We start from the raw sequence: 20,145 nt of genomic DNA on the forward strand, positions 1-20,145 counted from the left end.
ACACAAGCAGGGGGAGTGGGAGAGAGAGAAGCAGTCTTCCCCCACAAGCAGGAAGCCCAAAGCGGGGCTCCAACCCAGGACGCTAGGATCATGACCCAAGTCCAAGGCAGAGGCTCAATGACTGAACCACCCAGGCGACCCTATTTAAGCTTTTCAATATTTGTTGAATTCAGGTTGCTAGTATTTTGTTGAATATTCTTGCATCAATATTCATAAAGAATATCATACCAGTCTTTGTTTTTCTTTTCTTGTAGTGTCTTTGTTTGGCTATAGTATCAGGTTATGGTAGCCTTATTGAATGAATAAATTAGGAAGTGTTTCCTCCTCTTCAATTTTTTGGAAGAGTTTCGTGTTAGTTCATCTTTGAATGGTGGAATTCACCAGTGAAACTAGGATAGGGTCAAGAAAGACATCAGATTCTCGGGATTTAATTATATAGTTACAAGGGAGCCAAGTGAATTACTTTCACTAATTCTTGCAATTCTTATAGAAATGCAATATTGCTTTTAAATTATAATTTTTTTTCTAGATAGGGGTTCTTTGCCTTGTTTTTTCCCACCAAAATATCTCTCACTGCATAGCTCAGAGAATCAATAAGGGAGATTCAGCCAGTTACTGAATATGTTATTCCAATTATGCATTATGGAACTAGAGGAAAAACTAAGATGTGTTTGGAAAGTCACTGAGCCTACAGTGTGACAGACCTGAAGTAAAAGTCCTTTGATCATCTGACTTCCATAAGCTTTTACTCTGACTGGTCGACTACAGTGACATATTGAGTTTCTCAAAATTAGTGTCAGAGCCAGTGTCCGGTAGTCCCTGAAAAGTCTGATTATTTCCTTTTCTCCAAAATACAGTTTTCTGGTAAAAAGTCATTGGTTCCCTTGGTGAAGGCTGAAAGATTAACAGTATAAATTTTTGGCAGTATACTAGAGTCTTTCCTCACAAGGATCTGGCATCTCCCTTTTTTAAGAGGTTTGGGGAATTAAGGGGCTATGACTCTCTGATTTTATGATTCAGGTTAGACATTTATGTAATTGACCTAGAAATTTTCCAATTATACAAGTCAAGTAAGAATTTAGTAGGTTTTCCACCTATCTCATTTTTAAAAACACCATGGTCAGCTAGCCAATTCCATAGATTTGCTGAGTTAGACTATTCTGATTGTTGCTTTGATTTGGTGGTCCATTACAGTAACCATGCTCATCTTGCCTTTGACAATTGAAAGCCACCACTTGGCCCCTCCCAGCCTGAACCAACCTGATGTTCTTTGCACAATTTTCCCCCATGCTTAGTATCCATTCTCACATTTTCCCACCAGATTTCTGTCTACATATATTATATAGAAAACTCAGGTAGTTCTTTTGGAGTGCAGTGCACCTGTTCATAGGTCATGATTTTTACCTCATCTTTAGGCACCTGCTAGGACTTGAGTCTACTTATAGGCCTAAAAGCAAAGAATGGCATTGGGGGTGGATCCTAAAAGAAGCATCACCAGCTTGCATAGCCACTGTCTCAGGGGATGCCATTACAGTTTCCTCAGGCAATACAGATCTAATTCTCTCAGAAAGGGGTGAAGAGTCCAATTCTACTGTAGGTGAAAAGACTACATCCATTGGGTGTGTAAGGTCTCCATCTGTCAAAAAAGACTCATCATCATGTCCCCACCTTCATCAGGGTTTTCCCACACATCCCTATTCCAACTTGAAGTATCCCATTCTTCCAAAGCAGTTTCCTCATTTTTTTTTAAAGATTTTATTTATTTATTTGACAGAGAGAGATCACAAGTAGGCAGAGAGGCAAGCATAGAGAGAGAGAGGAGGAAGCAGGCTCCCTGACAAGCAGAGAGCCCGATGTGGGACTCGATCCCAGGACCCCGAGATCATGACCCGAGCTGAAGGCAGAGGCTTAACCCACTGAGCCACCCAGGCGCCCCCAGTTTCCTCATTTTAACAGCAGACACACTGCAAGGTTGTCAGTTCAACTTGCATTGTAACTCAACCAGATTGTACATCTGATTTTCAGTAATCTCAACCCTGTGGCTAAGAGATTAGGGTCTCCTTGGGGGCATACATAGAAGCCTTCAGGTTCCTATACAGCTCGTGAGCTGGGGATGTGAATCCCCAAACTCATCAATTTCTTTCGCCACTTTGTCCAGTAACATTAGAAGCAATTAGTCAAATCTCATTTTATTCATTGGTTTTTTAAAAATGCTCAAAGATATCATATATACAGTGATCTACCTTTTGCTTCTTATAAACAATCGATTATTTAGAGCATCCAGTAGAGATATTTTGTGTATCTGTATTGGCAGATCCTACCATGAACTTTGAGTAAGCTCTGTAGTCATTAGCATCTTTATATCTAATTAGATGGGAGAGCCAATTTCAGAAATCCTAGAACCAATTCAGAAAACTCACCCATAGCACTCTATTTCACTACAACCACTATTAGTCTCAAAATCTGTATTAATCAGGGTTCTCCAGAGAAACAGAACCAATGGAATATGTGAAGAGAAAGTTTAAGGAATTGGCTGATGTGATTGTGAAGGCTATTAAAAAACAAAATTCGAAGGAGTAAATTTGAAGACCTAATACGCTTTATTCAATGACTCATATGTTGGGCAGCATCCCACCCAGCAAGTATAAGGGACCTCCAAGGAGATATACAAAATGGAAGGATTTTATAGGCAGAAATAGGGCAAGATAAGGAGGTTAATCTGCAAAAGAAAAGATTGTTTCAGGCAAGGTCATCTTCTTTTAGGGGGTCTTATCATGCAGATTACCTCACTAGTACTGATCAGAGTATTCCAGATTGATGGGTTTAAAACTCCACTCTTGGGAGAAACTGAAACTGTAATTATCAAGCCTTGTGGGACTTTGCAAAAGACTCCATTTGGGGCCTGTTGTTTCTTTAAGAAGGTTGAGAATTTCCAAGATCTGCAGTAGGCAATCTGGCAATGCAGAAGACCCCATAGCATTGTTTCTCTGTAAGACTGAAGGCCTAAGAAGCAGGAGAGACCGCTGTGAAAGTCTAGTCCAAATCCTAGGACTGAAGAACAGGAAGAGCTGATGGTGTGTGTTCCAATCAGAGTTCTAGTCCAAAGACAGGTGAAGACCAAGAACTCAGCTTGAAGATAGCAGGTGGATCAAATTTTCCCTTACTTAGGCTTTTTATTTTATTCAGGCCTTCAGTGGATTGGACGGATTCACCCACACTGGGGAGAGCAATCTGCTTTACTCAGTCCACTGGTTCAAATATCAATCTCATCCTAAAACAACCTTAATGCCACATTTAAAATAATGTCTAACCAAATATCTGGGCAACCCTATGGCCCAGATAAGTTCATACATTCAATTAGCCATCATATGCTGATTTCCACTCCTCCAACCCTTCCAAAGGCATTAAAAGCATTTAATCCCTTATACTGAATCCTGTATCAGTGAGGGTCCTGATAAGAAACATGGCACATTGAAATTTCGTAATTGGGGGGGCACCTGGGTGGCTTAGTGGGTTAAAGCCTCTGCCTTCGGCTCAGGTCATGATCCCAGGGTCCTGGGATCGATCCCCGCATAGGGCTCTCTGCCCAGCAGGGAGCCTGCTTCCCCCTCTCTCTGCCTGCCTCTCTGCCTACTTGTGATCTCTGTCAAATAAATAAATAAAATCTTTAAAAATAAATAAATAAAGTTAAAAAAAAAAAAGAAATTTCGTAATTGGGGGACATTTAATAAAGGTCATATTTTAACAGATGAAAGGAAACTGCAAGGTAGAGGGAAACAAGAAGGGAGAGTGTAATAAATAGATCTAGAGATAATGTGTGTCCTGAAGAGGCTAAGACCCAAGCTAGACCCAAGACCTCACCGTTACTGCTCACCGACTTATAGTCACTAACCTTTGTCTTACATTTTTCCTTAAGCTCTCCTTTCCATCTTATCTTAGCTTATCCAAGGCAAATGACCTTATGGGCATAATATCCTGATAAAAACTAAAACAACTCTGCAAGCAATGACTGCTTGCTCCAGGGGCCCAGGCCCAGAGCAATTTGAGCTTAACCCCCAATTTGTGTCTGTGCAGATGGACCACAGAGTAACCTCTGGAATAACCTCTGGAATGACCAACAATTATCTTTACTTAGTTTTAACACTAAAATCTCCACCCAAGAAGTAGTACAAGGTTCATTTACATAAGATATAAAGTATGTATAGGCATGTTTCCTAAGGGGCATGAGCGACCTTATGCCTGCCTCTACATATGATGACAAGGCTGCCCTATCTAAATATTCATCCTAACCCTAAATAAAAGGAAGCCAGCCATTCACTATTGCTCAGGCAGTCACGGTTTTGGAAGTTATTCCCTGTGATCTCCTTATTGGCTACAAATAAAGTTTACTTTGCTCAACAATGCCTGAAGTTGTCTATCTGTGACTCCCCAAGAAGTGAACTCATGTTAATTGGGTTACCAAAACCCTAAGAAAGAAAACTGAATGGAAAAGCTCATATGGTAGAACGAAGACCATTGGTTAAAGGACACAGCCACACCACAGTGACCCTACAGAGATATTCCCACTTCACTTTCCTTTCTCTCTAGGGTTGTCAGATTTAGCAAATAAAAATACAAAAATGCTTCTTAATTTTGAGTTTCAAATTAAACAACAAATCATACTTTAGCTTAAGTGTGTCCCAAACTGGGTGCCTGGGTGATTCCATTGGTTAAGCGTCTGCCTTCTGCTCAGGAGTCCCTGGAGTCCCCGGATCCAGCCCCACATTGGACTCCCTGCTTGGCAGGGAGTCTACTTCTCCCTCTGCCTCTCACCCCATTCTCCTGCTCTCTCTCACTCTCTCTCTCTCTTTCTCAAATAATTAAATGAAATCTTAAAAAAAAAAAAATGTGTCCCAAATTTTGCCTGGATCATAGCTACATCAAAAAAATTAGTTGTTTATCTGAAATTCACATTTAACCAGATACTTTATTTTTTAATTTTTAATTTGTTTTTTAAGATTTTATTTATTTATCTGACAGAGAGACAGTGAGAGAGGGAACACAAGCAGAGAGAGTGGGAGAGGGAGATTCAGGTTCCCTGCTGAGCAGGGAGCCCAATGTGGGGCTCAATCCCAGGACCCTGGGATCATGACCTGAGCCAAAGGCAGATGCCTATTGACTGAACCACCCAGGCACCCCTTAATCAGATATTTTATCTGGCATCATTATTCTTCCCTCCAATTTCCTTTCAAACTCAACTCCAGGTTAGAGGGCATGGGAGACTGTATAATGTATTCCATGTAAGTTCACCTACCCAGATCATAGAGCAGGATGGAAAAAATTAGAGAATGGAAGTTGAGAGGCAAATACATGTATAGCACAATCTTTTCCTGCCTAGAATTCCTAGAAGGGTACCTGTTACCTTCATTAAATCCTGAATAATAAACCCTTTATTATGTTACAAAACTTCCCTTTTTTTAAGCCTTTATTTTTTAGTTTCAGATTCACAACAAAATTAGGTGAAGGAACAAAGATTTCCCATATATTTTCTGTCCCCTTTCATGTATATTATCTACTATCAACATCTCTCATTAGAGTGGTACATTTATTATAATTGATGAACCTATATTGACAGATATTATTACCCCAGATCTATAATTTACTTAAGGTTCACTCTTGGTTTGAATATTCTATGGGTTTGGGAAAATATATAATTATAGTATCATACAGAATATTTTCACTGACCTAAAATTCCGTGCTCTGGCTATTCATCGCTCTCCCTCCTGAATCCTGGCAACCACTGATCTTTTTACTGTCTCCATAGTTTGGCCTTTTCGAAAATGTCACATTGTCGCAATCATATAGCATATAATCTTCTCAGATTGGCTTCTTTCACTTTGTAATATGTTTAAGTTTCCGCCATGTCCTTTCATGGCTTTATAGCTCATTTACTTTTAGCACTGAATAATATTCCATTGTCTGGATGTACCAAAGTTTATTTATTTACTCACTTACTAAAGGACATCTTGGTTGTTTCCAAGTTTGGCAATTATGAATGAAACTACTATAAACATCTGTATGCAGGGTTTTTTGTGAACATATGTTTTCAGCTCATTTGGGTAAATATCAAAGAGCATGATTGCTGAATCTTATGGTAAGAGCATGTTTAGTTTTGTAAGAAACTGCCAAAATGTCTTCCAAAACAATGAATGGAAAATCCTATTACCTCACATTCTTGCCAGATTTGGTGTTGTCAGTGTTCCAGATTTTGGCCATTCTAATAGGGGTGTAAGGATAGCTCATTGATTTTACTTGTATTTTTTTTTAAGATTTTATTTATTTATTTGACAGACAAGAGATCACAAGTAGACAGAGGCAAGCAGAGAGAGAGGAAGGGAAGCAGGCTCCATGCTGAGCAGAGAGCCCCATGCGGGGCTCGACCCCAGGACCCTGGGATCATGACCTGAGCCAAAGGCAGAGGCTTTCACCCACTGAGCCACCCAACTGCCCCCATTTTACTTGTATTTTTATAATGACATGATGTGGAACATCTTTTCATACGGTTATTTTCCACCTATGTATCTTTTTGTGAAGTATCCGTTAAGATCTTTGACCTATTTGTTAACCAGATTGTGTGTTTTCTTATTGTTGTGTTTTAACAATAGTTTGTCTATTTTGGATGACATTCCTTTATCAGCAAACCTTTTGCAAATATTTTCTCCCTATCTGTGGCCTATTGTTCTCATACCCTGAGATTGTCTCTCCCAGAGCAAAAGTTTTTAATTTTAATGGAGTTCATCTTATTCATTATTTCTTTCCTACATTATGTCTTTGGTATTATATCTAAAATGTCATCTCTATACCCAAGATCACCAAGTTTTTCTGCTCTGTTATCTTCTTAGAGTTTTATAATTTTGCATTTTACATTTAAGTCTGTGATCCATTTTTACTTAATTTTTGTGAAGGCTGTGAGGGATTTGTACAGCTTTTTAAATATTTATTTATTTATTTATTTATTCACATTGAATGCCCAGCTGTTTTAGCACCATTTGTGTTGCTCCTTTGCTTTTTGCTGAAGGTTAGTTGATTTCTATTCATCAAGGTCAATTTTCTTTTTTTAAAATATTTTATTTTTAAGTAATCTCTGAACCCAACACAGGGCTCAAACTTACCACCCCAAGACCAAGAATCACATACTCTACAAACTGAGCTATTCAGGTGCCCCTATTCATGAAGGTCAATTTCTGGGTTCTCTATTGTGTTCCATTGATCTCTTTGTTTCGTCACTAACATCACATTGTTTAGATTACTGTGGTTTTTTAAGTGTTGAAGTGAGTTAGTAGCGTCAGTTCAACTTTGTTCTCTTTCAGTATTATGTTAGCTATTCTGAACCTTTTTGCCTTTCCATATAAATTTGAGAATCTATTTGTTCATATGTACAAAATAACTTGAGGAGATTTTGATGGGGATTGTATTGAATCTATAGATCGCATTGGGAAAAATTAGGATTTTGACAATATTAGTTTTCCTAATCATGAATATTTAATATCTTTCCATTTATTTCATTCTTCTTTGATTTTATTCATCAGAGATTTGTGGTTTTCCTCATACAGATCTTGTATATATTCTGTTAAATTTATGCAGAAGTATTTATTTTGGGGTTGTGCTAATGTAAATTGTATTGTGTTTCTAATTTAATTTCCACTTATTCATTGCTGCCATATAGGAAAGCATCTCACATTTGTATATTAACCTTTTATCCTACAACCTTTCTATAATAGCTTATTGGTTTCAGGAGTTAGAAACTTCCTTATTATTACTCATTGCTGGGATTTTGATAATTATGGCAATTTTTCAAAATACTTATTTTGAATCTATTGAAATGATTATGGGGTTTTTTTTTCTACTAAATTCATTCAATTTACTGATTGTGTTATGGTTTTCTAGGGGCTTGGGATGTACTAATAAACAAAACATAAAAATTCTAGCCTTCCTTCATCCCTTGGATGAAGTCCAAGGAGAGGACTCTTTCTTTTCCTCCCCAGCTTAGGGACCATGGGAAGACTATGGCAGGCCACATGGTTTCTGCTGGCTATTCTAGTGATCACATTTATCAAGCAAAGAAGAAAACCTATATGAGTGTCAAAGAAATGTTTGCAACAGAGATCAATGTGACTATCATGATGCTATTTGTGATCAACAAGTTCAACAGAGAAAGTAATAACAAGTACAACTTTCATATGGTCCAAGTCTTGGATCTACAGAAGCAGACTGCTGATTATATGTAATATTACATTTATACTGAAATATAATGGTCCACCTTTCAAAAGCTGGAGACTACTAACTGTGTCTTTCAGGAAAGATAACTTTACAAGAAAATCGAGTGCTACTTTTCAGTGTTATCTTGGCTTGAAAAGTACAAAATTCTGAACAAAAACTGCACTACCAGTGGGTAGCTGTCCTCGACCACACAGCTGTGGTTACTATGTTTGAGAGTGTCCTACAACAGTAATTCTCAATATAGTTTATACATGTGCATCAACGTGTTAAAAAAAAAAATCTTGCCCTCCAAATATATAGGCATAAAGCAGAATAGTGTTTACAAGGAGCTGGAGGTGGTGGGAATAGGGAATTACTGCTTGATAAGTATGGTTTCTCTTTGAGATGAAGAAGTTCTGGAGGTAGAGCGTAATAATGCTGTGAATGTACAGTCCATTAATAACGTAGTGATAACGTGGATGTACTTAATAGTACTGAAGTGTGCACATTAAAGTGATTAAAATGTTAAATCTTATGTATATTTTACCACAATAAAAATAAAATAAAAATCTGAATGGGCTTGATCCTCACAATCCTGAGATCATGACTTGAGCCAAACAAAAAAATCAGATGTTTAACCAACTGAGCCACCCAGGTGCCACTGACTTCACTTAACTCTCATTCCGCCGGATAGGTTCTATCTCCAAATACAGTCACATTGGGTGTTAGGATTTCAACATATGAATTTGGTATGGGGACACAATTCAGTCCATAACACAACTTATCAGTGTTCTAAAAGTTAACTTCTAACTTTATAATGTTGTAAAATGCCTGGTCCCTAATCATTTGTGAACAGTAAGTCAAGTCAAGTTACACTTCCAGAAGACATAGAAAGTGGTAAGCAGGCTATTCAATCATGTAATCATATTTTGTTGCTTCCAAATGTTGGAAAATATTCCTAAAACAAAATAGATTATGGATATCCCTCAGGTTAATTGACATGACTCTAATTCATTAAAATAGCAACATAATCAGTCCACAGTGTAAATGTTCTAGATAACCTAGTCCCCAAAACTGGGGGGTTTGCCCCCCCCACTTTTTACCAGTACAAACAATACTGTTTTTATATCCTTGTATATATGATAATTTTATTCCTATAAGATATAGTCACAAAGCAGAGATATCTAAATCAAAAGAAATAGATATTCTAATTTAAATGTTATTGCCATGCCCTTTAATATATTTTCCAATCTAGTTGGGTCAAAACAATCCTAACAGGATTGCAAATACTGATATCCTGTTGTTAGCTGTTGACATTCCATGAAAAGATGACAAGTATATTGCATGCCAAGAACTTAATGACAAAGACTGCTCAAAACCTGGATGTAAAAAATAAAACAAAAAAATAGTATCTTTATTGGTTCAGAGAAAAGGTTGATATTTTTCTGGTAAAAAAGAAAAAAGCCCACACAGAACTAGAATAAAAAATAAACAACACAAAAATTCTTGAAAAATATCTTCAATAAAATCAGGTGATAAAGCAATCCCATGAGCTCCAAAACATAGGCAGAAAGTAAGAAACCACCAAAAACTGCTAGAGATGAATGGTATCAATATCTGTGCAAGAGGAAACAGGGAAGAAACAGAGTACCAGAGAGAACTAAAATCCTCGATTACTAATAGGCACTCATTGGGCAGCTTCCATGAGCCAATTTGAGGATAAAATCTGAAACTCCAGCATTTTGTACAAGGTGTCTTCAGAAAGATAAAAAGGTAATGAGAGAGATAGTCTCATAAACTCTCAAAAATAACAAGCTAAATTTCTCTTTGTAAGAGTATTAAGATTTAAGAAGTTCATGGACAAACAACACAAGGAAAAAGAGTATACAGATAAAACAAGGTACAATGTAGAGACAGGATCAGAATATCTCAGAAAGCTAGCCACCATGTATTTTAATTTTTCATAAAAACAACAGAAGATGGCACTAAAGAGCTGCAAAATTAGCAAAACAAATTTGAATTTTACCTCTTAAGGTTTTGGGAACTAATTTAAAGTAAAAATAAATAGAGGGGCACCTAAGGGACCTATATAGTACATCATCAAATACTGACATATGCAGGGGTGCCTAGGTGGCTCAGTGGGTTAAAGCCTCTGCCTTCGGCTCAGATCGTGATCCCAGGGTCCTGGGATTGAGCCCTGCATTGGGTTCTCTGCTTGGCAGGGAGCCTGCTTCCCCATCTCTCTCTGCCTGCCTCTCTGCCTACTTGTGATCTCTGTCAAATAAATAAATAAAATCTTTTAAATAAATAAATAACAGAAACAGATTCATGTTAAATCTTACACAAAGTTAATGTACTTTGTTAGAATAGAGATTAGGAAACAGGTAAGTTCCTAAAAGAGTATAAAAAGACATTAAGAACATATGCTTGTAAAATAGATGGAAACAACAGCCTAATATTTCAGAACTAGTTAAAAGAGGGAAGCCTGGATGACCAGTGAGTTAAGGGTCTGCCTTCTACTCAGATCATGAACCAAGGTTCTGGGATAAAGTTCTGCATTGGGTTCCTTGCTTAGTGGGGAGCCTTCTTCTCCTCCTGCCTGCAGCTCCTTCTACTTGTGTTCCCTCTCTCTGTCTCTCTCTCAAATAAATAAAGTCTTTAAAAAGAAAACTGGCTAAAATACATTAAGAATTATAGAGAATTGAAAGAACAACATGGGAACCAGAAAAAAACAGAAATGAGGTAACAAAATTCAGAAAAGAATTGCTTCAGAAACAAAGAAAAAAATAGAAGAAACACAAAAATGCTTAAGCACTGTAAAATGTCCTAAAAAAAAGAAGAAGAAGAAAAGGAGAAAAATCAAACAGAAATGAAGAAAAAGAGTTAAAGAGTCTAGGATGGTGGAAGAGTAGGAGACCTTAATTTCCTCTAGTCCCAGGAATTCAGCTAGATAGCTACCAAATCATTCAGAACACCTGCGAACTCAACTGGGAATCAAAGAAAAAAATAGCTGCAACTCTACAATAGAAAAGCGACCATGTTCTCCAATGTAGGATGTGCGGAGAAGTGAATCTGAGGTGATATATGAGAAGATAAACCACAGGGACAGGGAGCCTACCTAAGGCTGCTACCAGGAAGTGATAGAGCAGCAGAATGCAAAATCAGAACTTTTAAAAGTCTGTTCCAGTGAAGGACTGAAAGGCACCCAGGTGAGGAAGCAGGCAGAATCCTAGGTGGGACAGTGTGGTCTCAAAACCCTGAGGTCACAGAAGGAGCGGGAGTGTCTGAGTACAGTAAAGTTCCTGGCATCAGAGTGGGGAAGCTGGCTATAATCAGTGAACCCAGGAATGGCCCCTCAGCTCGGGGTTGCCATAAATCTTGAACCACAGCATAGTTGGGTGACTGTCCTCTGAGCAGGGGCCCAGCAAGCAGCAGAAAGAGTGAGACCGGGCGCCTGGGTGGCTCAGTGGGTTAAGCCGCTGCCTTCGGCTCAGGTCATGATCTCGGGGTCCTGGGATCGAGTCCCGCATCGGGCTCTTTGCTCAGCAGGGAGCCTGCTTCCCTCTCTCCCTCTCCGCCTGCCTCTTTGTCTACTTGTGATCTCTCTCTGTCCAATAAATAAATAAAATCTTTAAAAAAAAAAAAGAAAGAGTGAGACCACCATTCTTACCCCAGAAAGAGCAACAGAGGTGTGCACCACAGGAGTCTGCAAGGTTTGTAGATGCAAAATCTTAAAATCTTAAAAAAAAAAAAAAAAAAATGAAGGCTCTAACTGCCAGGATAAATGGGGCAGAAGAGAGAATTAGAGATATAGAAGACAAAATGATGACAAATAAAGAAGCTGAGAAAAAGAGAGATAAACAACTACTGGATCACAAGGGGAGAATTCAAGAGATAACTGATACCATAAAGCAAAACAATACTAGAATAATTGGGGTCCCAGAAGAAGAGGAAAGAGAGAGGGGGCAGAACATACATTGGAGCAAATTATAGTGGATAAGTTCCCTCACATGGGGAAGGAAACAGGCATCCAAGTCCAAGAGGCACAGAGAGTTCCCCTCAAAAATCAGTAAAAATATGTCCATTATATGTCAGGTCCATACCCTGACATATAATAGTGAAACATGCAAATCTCAGAGACAAAGAGAAAAGCCTAAAAGCAGCTTGGTACAAGAGGTCTGTAACCTACAAGCGTAAAAACATCACACTGGCAGGAAACCTATCCACAGACCTGCAGGCCAGAAAGGACTGGTATGATATACTCAGGGTGTTAAATGAGAAAAACGTGCAGCCAAGAATACTTTATCCAGGTAGGATGTCATTCAAAATGGAAGGAGAAATAAAAAGCCTCCAGGACAAACAGAAACTTAAAAGAATCTGTGATCACCAAAGCAGGCCTACAGGAAATATTAAGAGGGATCCTTTAAGCAAAGAGAGAACCCCAAAATAACATAGACCAGAAAGCAACAAAGGCAATATACAGAAACAGTGACTTTCACGTAATACAATGGCACTACATCCATATCTTTCAATAGTTACTCTGAATGTAAATGGGCTAAATGCCCCCAATTAAAAGACACAGAGTATCATGTTGGATAAAAATGCAAGACCCATCAATATTCTGTCTGCAAGAGACTCATTTTAGACCCAAAGACACCTTCAGATTTAAAGTAAAGGGGTGGAAAAATATTTATCAGGCTAAAAGACATCAAAAGAAAGCTGAGATGACTATCCTTATATCAGACAAATGAGATTTTAAACCAAAGACTGTAGTAAGAGATGAGGAAGGACACTTTATCATACTTAAAGGGTCTATCCAACAAGAAGATCTAACAATTGTAAATATTTATGCTCTTAACATGGGAGCAGCCAATTATATTAGCCTACTAATAACAAAATTAAAAAACACATTGATAATAATACAATAGTATTATAATATAGGGGACTTAAACACCCGACACACTGCAATGGACAGATCATCTAAGCAGAAGATCAACCAGGAAACAACGGCTTTGAATGACACACTCGACCAGATATATTCACAAATATATTCAGAGAATTCCATCCTAAAGCAACAGAATACACATTCTTCTCAAGTGCACATGGAACATTCTCCAGAATAGATCACATCATGGGTCACAGATAAAGTCTCAACTAGTACAAGAAGACTGGGATCATTCCCTGTATATTTACAGACCACAAAGCTTTGAAATTGGAACTCAATCACAACAGAATACAGTATGGGAGAATAAATTTGCAAATGTCTTATCAGATAAAGGACTAGTATCCAAAATCTATAAAGAACTTATCATACTCAACACCCAAAGAACAAAAAAAATCCAATCGAGAAATGGGCAGAAGCGATGCCTGGGTGGCTCAGTTGGTTAAGTGTCTGCCTTTGGCTCAGGTCGTGATCCCAGGTCCTGGGATCGAGTCCTGCATCAGCCTTTCTGCTCAGCAGGGAGCCTGCTTCTCCCTCTGCCTGCCTCTCTCATTACTTGTGCTTACATGCTCTCTCTCTCTCTGTGACAAATAAATAAATAAAATCTTAAAAAAGAAAAAAAAAAAAAGAAGTGGTCAGAAGACAAGAACAGACATTTCTCCAATGAAGACATACAGATAGCCAAGAGACACATGAAAAAGTACTCAGCATCAAAAAAAAAAACACAAAAAAACAAAAAAACAAAAAAACTCAGCACCATTCCACATCAGGGAAAGACAAATCAAAACCACAATGAGAGGGGCTCCTGGGTGGCTCAGTGGGTTAAAGCCTCTGCCTTTGGCTCAGGTCATGATCCCAGGATCATGGGATCAAGCCCCACATTGGGCTCTCTGCTCAGCAGGGAGTCTGCTTCCCCTTCTCTCTCTCTGCCTGCCTCTCTGCCTACTTGTCATCTCTGTCAAATGAATAAATAAAATCTTTAAAAAAAAAACAACACAGTGAGATACCTCCTCACACCAATCAGAATGGCTTAAATTAACATGCCAGGAAATGACAGATATTGACAAGGATGTGAAGATAGGGGAACCCTTTTACACTGTTGGTGGGAATCCAAGCGGGTGCAACCACTCTGGGACAAGTATGGAGCTTCCTCAAGAAGTTAAAAATAGAGTTACCCTCTGACCCAGCAATTGCACTACTGGGTATTTATCCCAAAGATAAAAATGTAGTGATCTGAAAGAGCACATGCCCCCAAATGTTTATAGCAGCAATATCCACAATAGCCAAACTATGGAAAGAGCCCAGATGTTCATCAACACATGAATGTCTAAAGAAGATGTGGTATATATATACTATGGAATATTATGCAGCCATCAAAAGAAATGAAATCTTGCCATTTGCAATGACATGGACGGAACTAGAGGGTATTATGCTGAGCAAAATAAGTCAATCAGAGAAAGACAATTATCATATGATTTCTCTGATATGAGGAATTTGAGAGGCAGGGCAGGTGCGTTGTGGAGGGTAGGGAAAGAAAAAAATGAAACAAGATGGGATCAGGAGGGAGACAAACCATAAGAGACTCTTAATCTCACAAAACAAACTGAGCGTTGCTGGGGGTGGGGAGGTAGGGATAGGATGGTTGGATTATGGACACTGGGAGGGTATGTGCAATAGTGAGTGCTGTGAAATGTGTAAGCCTGATGATTCACAGACCTGTACCCCTGGGGCAAATAATACATTATATGTTAATAAAAATAATTTTAAAAAATGAAATCTTGTCACTTGCAATGACATGGATGGAACTAGAGGGTATTATGCTAAGCAAAATAAGTCAATCAGAGAAAGACAATTTTTTAAAAAAGATTTTATTTATTTGACAGACAGAGATCACAAGTAGGCAGAGAGGCAGGCAGAGAGAGAGAGAAGAGGAAGCAGGCTCCCTGCGGAGCAGACAGCCCGATGTGGGGCTTGATCCCAGGACCCTGGGATCATGACCTGGGCCGAAGGCAGAGGCTTTAACCCACTGAGCCACCCAGGCGCCCCTCATTTCAACTTTTGATATGCTCTAAGTCATTTCTCATATTTCCTTGCATTCTGTTATGACAAGATTTTCCAGGATCATCTTATACATTAAATGTCCCACACCTGATTCAGTCATTTTTCCAAGGAAGTTTCATTTTTTTAAATGGCAAATAGTAATTAGGGACAATAATCTGGGGAACTACCAGTGTTCCTTACTACTTAGTTGCTCATTGTTCACATGCTTTCCAGTACATAGCTAAGAATGAATATATTATGTTATGTTATATTATTATGTTATGTTGTTGTTATGTTATGTTAGGAACATAACATGAGTTCTTACTGAATGACTGGAAAACCAAGTTTTTTACTTAAACTCATTGATCTTATGTCAGTATTTTCTTTGTCTCATGTCAAAAATCCTGGTTCACGAAAACACAAACATAATTCTTATTTGTTTCATCCCACACATTGACACAATTATCACAGAACAACAATACACAGACTATCACCCAGAATATAATTACAGAAAATAGCTTAAAATTAGAGTAAAGTTACTTTTCTCTTAGAGAAAACTCAACTTAGCATTAAATTAATTGTGTAAAGTCACTTTGTGTTCCTTGCTAAATTGCTACATTGCCAACTGAACACACAAGCTTTACTTGTTTCATTTTACTTTCAATTTTTAGAGATTGCTTTTTAAAATTTTATTATGTTTTATAATTTATAAAATATTAATATAGAGTATATGAAAAAAGAAATTAGAGTTAAAATATTCAGAAGTTCTTATATTTTTCAAGAGAGGCATACATATAATTTAACTAGATATTTCTAAATCAATTATGTATTTTTAAAAATGTAAGAATAGCTACTAAAAGAATACAAAAATAAATATTAATAAGACTAAGGAAAACTTGAACAAACAAAAGGCAGTATATTAGCTACTCTTAGTGTATAAGAAATTACCCCAAAACTTAGTAGCTTAACAACAAATATTTATTATCTCACAGTTTCTGTGACTCAGCAATTCAGAAGAAGTTCAGGTGCATGGATCTGACTCAGGGTCTCTCATGATGTTGCAGGCCAAATGCAGGCCAGTACTATAGTCATCTAAAGGTTTGGCTGGGGCTGACCAATCTGCTCCAAGGCCCAGTCGTGTGGCCATTAGCATGAGGCCTCAGTTCTTCACTATCTCCACTAATTTGCACACCGTCATTTCCACTTTATTTGAGTTATCAAAAGCAAACAGCTAAGTTCGGTCCATACTTAAGGAGAGGGAAATGAGGTACCATCAATTAAATGGAAGAGTATCAGGAATTTGTGGACATATTTTAAAACTGTTACAGGTAGAAAGAAAGAAAATACATAAGCAAAGAAAAACTTAGTAAATAAGAAACACAAAATAAAATATAAAAATAGGTACAAAATAATGAGTAATTTCAGTGAATATGAATAGATTTATTATGTTCGCCTATTAAAAGAGAAATACGGGGGCTCCTGGGTATCTCAGTTGGTTAAGTGACTGCCCTCAGCTAAGGTAATGATCCCAGAGCCCTGGGATCGAGCCCCACATCTGGGTCCCTGCTCTGGAAGGGAGCGTGCTCCTCTCTCTCCCTCAGCCTGCCACTTCCCTTGTTTGTGCTCTCTCTCTCTCTCTGTCAAATAAAATTTTCAAAAAAAAAAAAAAAGAAAGAAAGAAAGAAAGAAAGAGAGAGAAATACTTAAAGCAGCTTTCTAGCAGCTTTCAATCACAGGTGGAACATTTGCAAAAACTGACCACCAATTAGGTCAGAAGAGACTTATTTATGAATATATTTTTTAAAGATTTTATTTACTTATTTGAAAGAAAGAGAGAGTGAGAGAGAGAGAACATGAGCAGGGTGAGGGGCAGAGGGAAAAGGAGACTCACTGCTGAGCAGGGAACCTGATGTGGGATTCCATCCTGGAACTCTGAGATCATGACTTGAACCAAGGACAGATGCTTAACCCACTGAGCCACCCAGGTACCCCAGAGACTTATTTACAAATATTTAATAATAGGTCTTATGCCGGGCGCCTGGGTGGCTCAGTGGGTTAAGCCTCTGCCTTCGGCTCCGGTCATGATCCCAGGGTCCTGGGATCGAGGCCTGCATCGGGCTCTCTGCTCAGTGGGGAGCCTGCTTCCCCCTCTCTCTCTCTGCCTGCTTCTCTGCCTACTTGTGATCTCTCTCTCTCGCTGTCAAATAAATAAATAAATAAATAAATAAATAAATCTTTAAAGAAAAAAAAAGAATAGGTCTTATGCCAACTGTAGCGCACACAAATGAGAACTTAATCAAAAAACAGAATAGGGGCACCTGGGTGGCTCAGTGGGTTAAAGCCTCTGCCTTCGGCTCAAGTCATGATCTTAGGGTCCTGGGATTGAGCCCCGCATTGGGCTCTCTGCTCAGCGGGGAGCCTGCTTCCCTCTCTCTCTCTCTCTCTCTCTGCCTGCTTCTCTGCCTGCTTGTGATCTCTGTCAAATAAATAAATAAAATCTTAAAAAAAAAAAAACACAAAATAATAACTGGGGAGCAGTCGGGTGTCTCAGTCAGTTGAGTGACCAAGTCATGGTTTCAACTGGGTTGTGAGATAGAGCCCTACTTCACATTCTCTGCACTCAGCAGGGAGTCTTTTTGAGATTCTCTCCCTCTGCTCCTCCCCCCACTCACTCTCACTCTCCCTCTCTAAAATAAATAAATAAATCTTTGAAAAAAAATAAATAATAAAATAGAAAATAGAGTAATACTTTAAGAAATTTTTAAGTGCTTATGTATATTAAATTATAGATGCAAACATGCATTTATAACTTTTTCAATTGTACTTCAAAACAGTTCATGGTCAAAGAAGAAATTAATAATGAAAATTATAAAAATTTGGAACAGAATTTAGCAGCAGTACCCAGCCGACTCAGTCAGTAGAGCATGGGACTCCTGATCTCTGGGTCATGAGTTGGAGCCCCATGTTGGGCTAGCAATTACTTAAAAAAGAAAAAAGAAGTTAGAACAGAATAAAAATTAAAATATTATATTTTAAAATTTGTAATATGAAGCTAAAGCATCTCATGTTGATAAATGTAAACATTACTGCCCTTCCTGGATAAAAAGTAAAACAGAAAATTAATGAATTACATATTGGACTCAATTGGAAAAAGAACAACATAACAAATCCCCCCCTGAAAAAGGAAGAGGAAAATATAAAGATCAGAGAAATAATTAACATATTCAAAGGCAAACATATACAGACAGAATAAAAGTAACTAAAATCTTTATTTGAAAAGTTTAATAAAGGAAACAAGTCATTGGCAATCTCAGTCATTACACCATAAAGACTATATGGAAAAACAGTAGCAGGAATTTCAAATAGAACTAACTGTAACACAGTTTCATATTTAAAAAAGCACTCTGAACAATTTTATGCCAATAAATTTCAAATATTAGGTAAAGTGGACTATTGCCAAAATTGGATTGTTAAAATCAATCGAAGAAGAAATGGGAATTTTTTTAAGATTTTATTTTTGTTTAAAGATTATTTTTATTTATTTTTAAGATTTTATTTATTTATTTGTCAGAGAGGGAAAGAGAGCACAAGCAGGGGGAGAAGCAAAAAGAGGGAGAAGCAGTTTCCCAGCTGAGCAAGGAGCCTGATGCAGGACTCAATCCCAAGACCCTGTGATCATGACCTGAGCCAAAGGCAGACGCTTAACCAACTGAGCCACCCAGGCACGCCAAGATTTTATTTTTAAGGGATGCCTGGGGGGGATCAGTTGGTTAAGCATCTGACTCTTGATTTCAGCTCAGGTCATAATCTCAGAGTTGCGAGACTGAGCCCTACATCGAGCTCTGTGCTTAACACAGAGTATGATAGACATTCTCTCTCTCCTTCTGCCCCTGCCCCTGCTCACTCTCTCTCGCTCCCTCACTCTCTCCCTCCCCCTAAAAATAAATAATTAAATCTAAAAAGATATTTTATTTTTTAAATAATCTCCATACCTAATGTTTTGCTTGAACTTACATCACTATTGAGCCAGCCAGACACCTTGAAAATAGGAATATTTTTAAAACCTTTAAAGAAATTAAAACTATAACCAAAAGTTTCCAAAAAGTAACAGATCCAGATATTTTTAAGATAATTTTTTTATTTTGAAATAATTTCAAACCTATAAGGAGTTGTATTTTTACAAAAATTTCCTGCATACTCTTCTACTCAGTTTCACTGATTGCTAACATTTTGCAACATCTGCTTTGTTCCTTTCTTTCTCTCTCTATATACACATGTTTGGTTTTTTTCCAGAATGATTTGAGTTAGTTCCAGATATAATGTTGCTTTGTCTTTAAATGCTTCAGCATGTGCTAAATTACTAGGGTATTCTCTTTCATAAATATAAAGGAAGTATCAAAGACATAGAGATGGCCAACAGACACATAAAAAGATGCTCTTCATCAGGGAAAGGCAAATCAAAATTACAATGAGATATCACCTCACACGTCTTAGAATAACTAAAATCAAAAACACAAGAAACAACTACTGGCAAATATGTGGAGAAAAAGGAATCCTTGTGCACTGTTGGTGGGAATACAAACAGGTACAGCCACTGTGGAAAACAGTATGGAGGTTCCTCAAAAAATTAAAAATAGTCATGATAAGCACAAGGTGATGTATAGAAATGTTGAATTATAATATAATGTACCTGAAACTAATACAACACTTTATATTAACTTACTGGAATTAAAATAAAACTTAAAAAAATTAAAATGAGAATTACCATATGGTCCAGGAATTCCACTACTGATATTTACCCAAAGAATACAAAAACATTAATTCAAAAAGATATATGCACCCTTATGTTTATTGCAGCATTATTTACAATACCAAGTAATGGAAGCAACCCAAGTATCTATTGATAGATGAATGGATAAAGATGA

The sequence above is a fragment of the Enhydra lutris genome, unplaced genomic scaffold, assembly GCF_002288905.1.
Source record: "Enhydra lutris kenyoni isolate GAN:26980312 unplaced genomic scaffold, ASM228890v2 scaffoldscaffold71, whole genome shotgun sequence".
Lineage (NCBI taxonomy): Eukaryota > Metazoa > Chordata > Mammalia > Carnivora > Mustelidae > Enhydra > Enhydra lutris.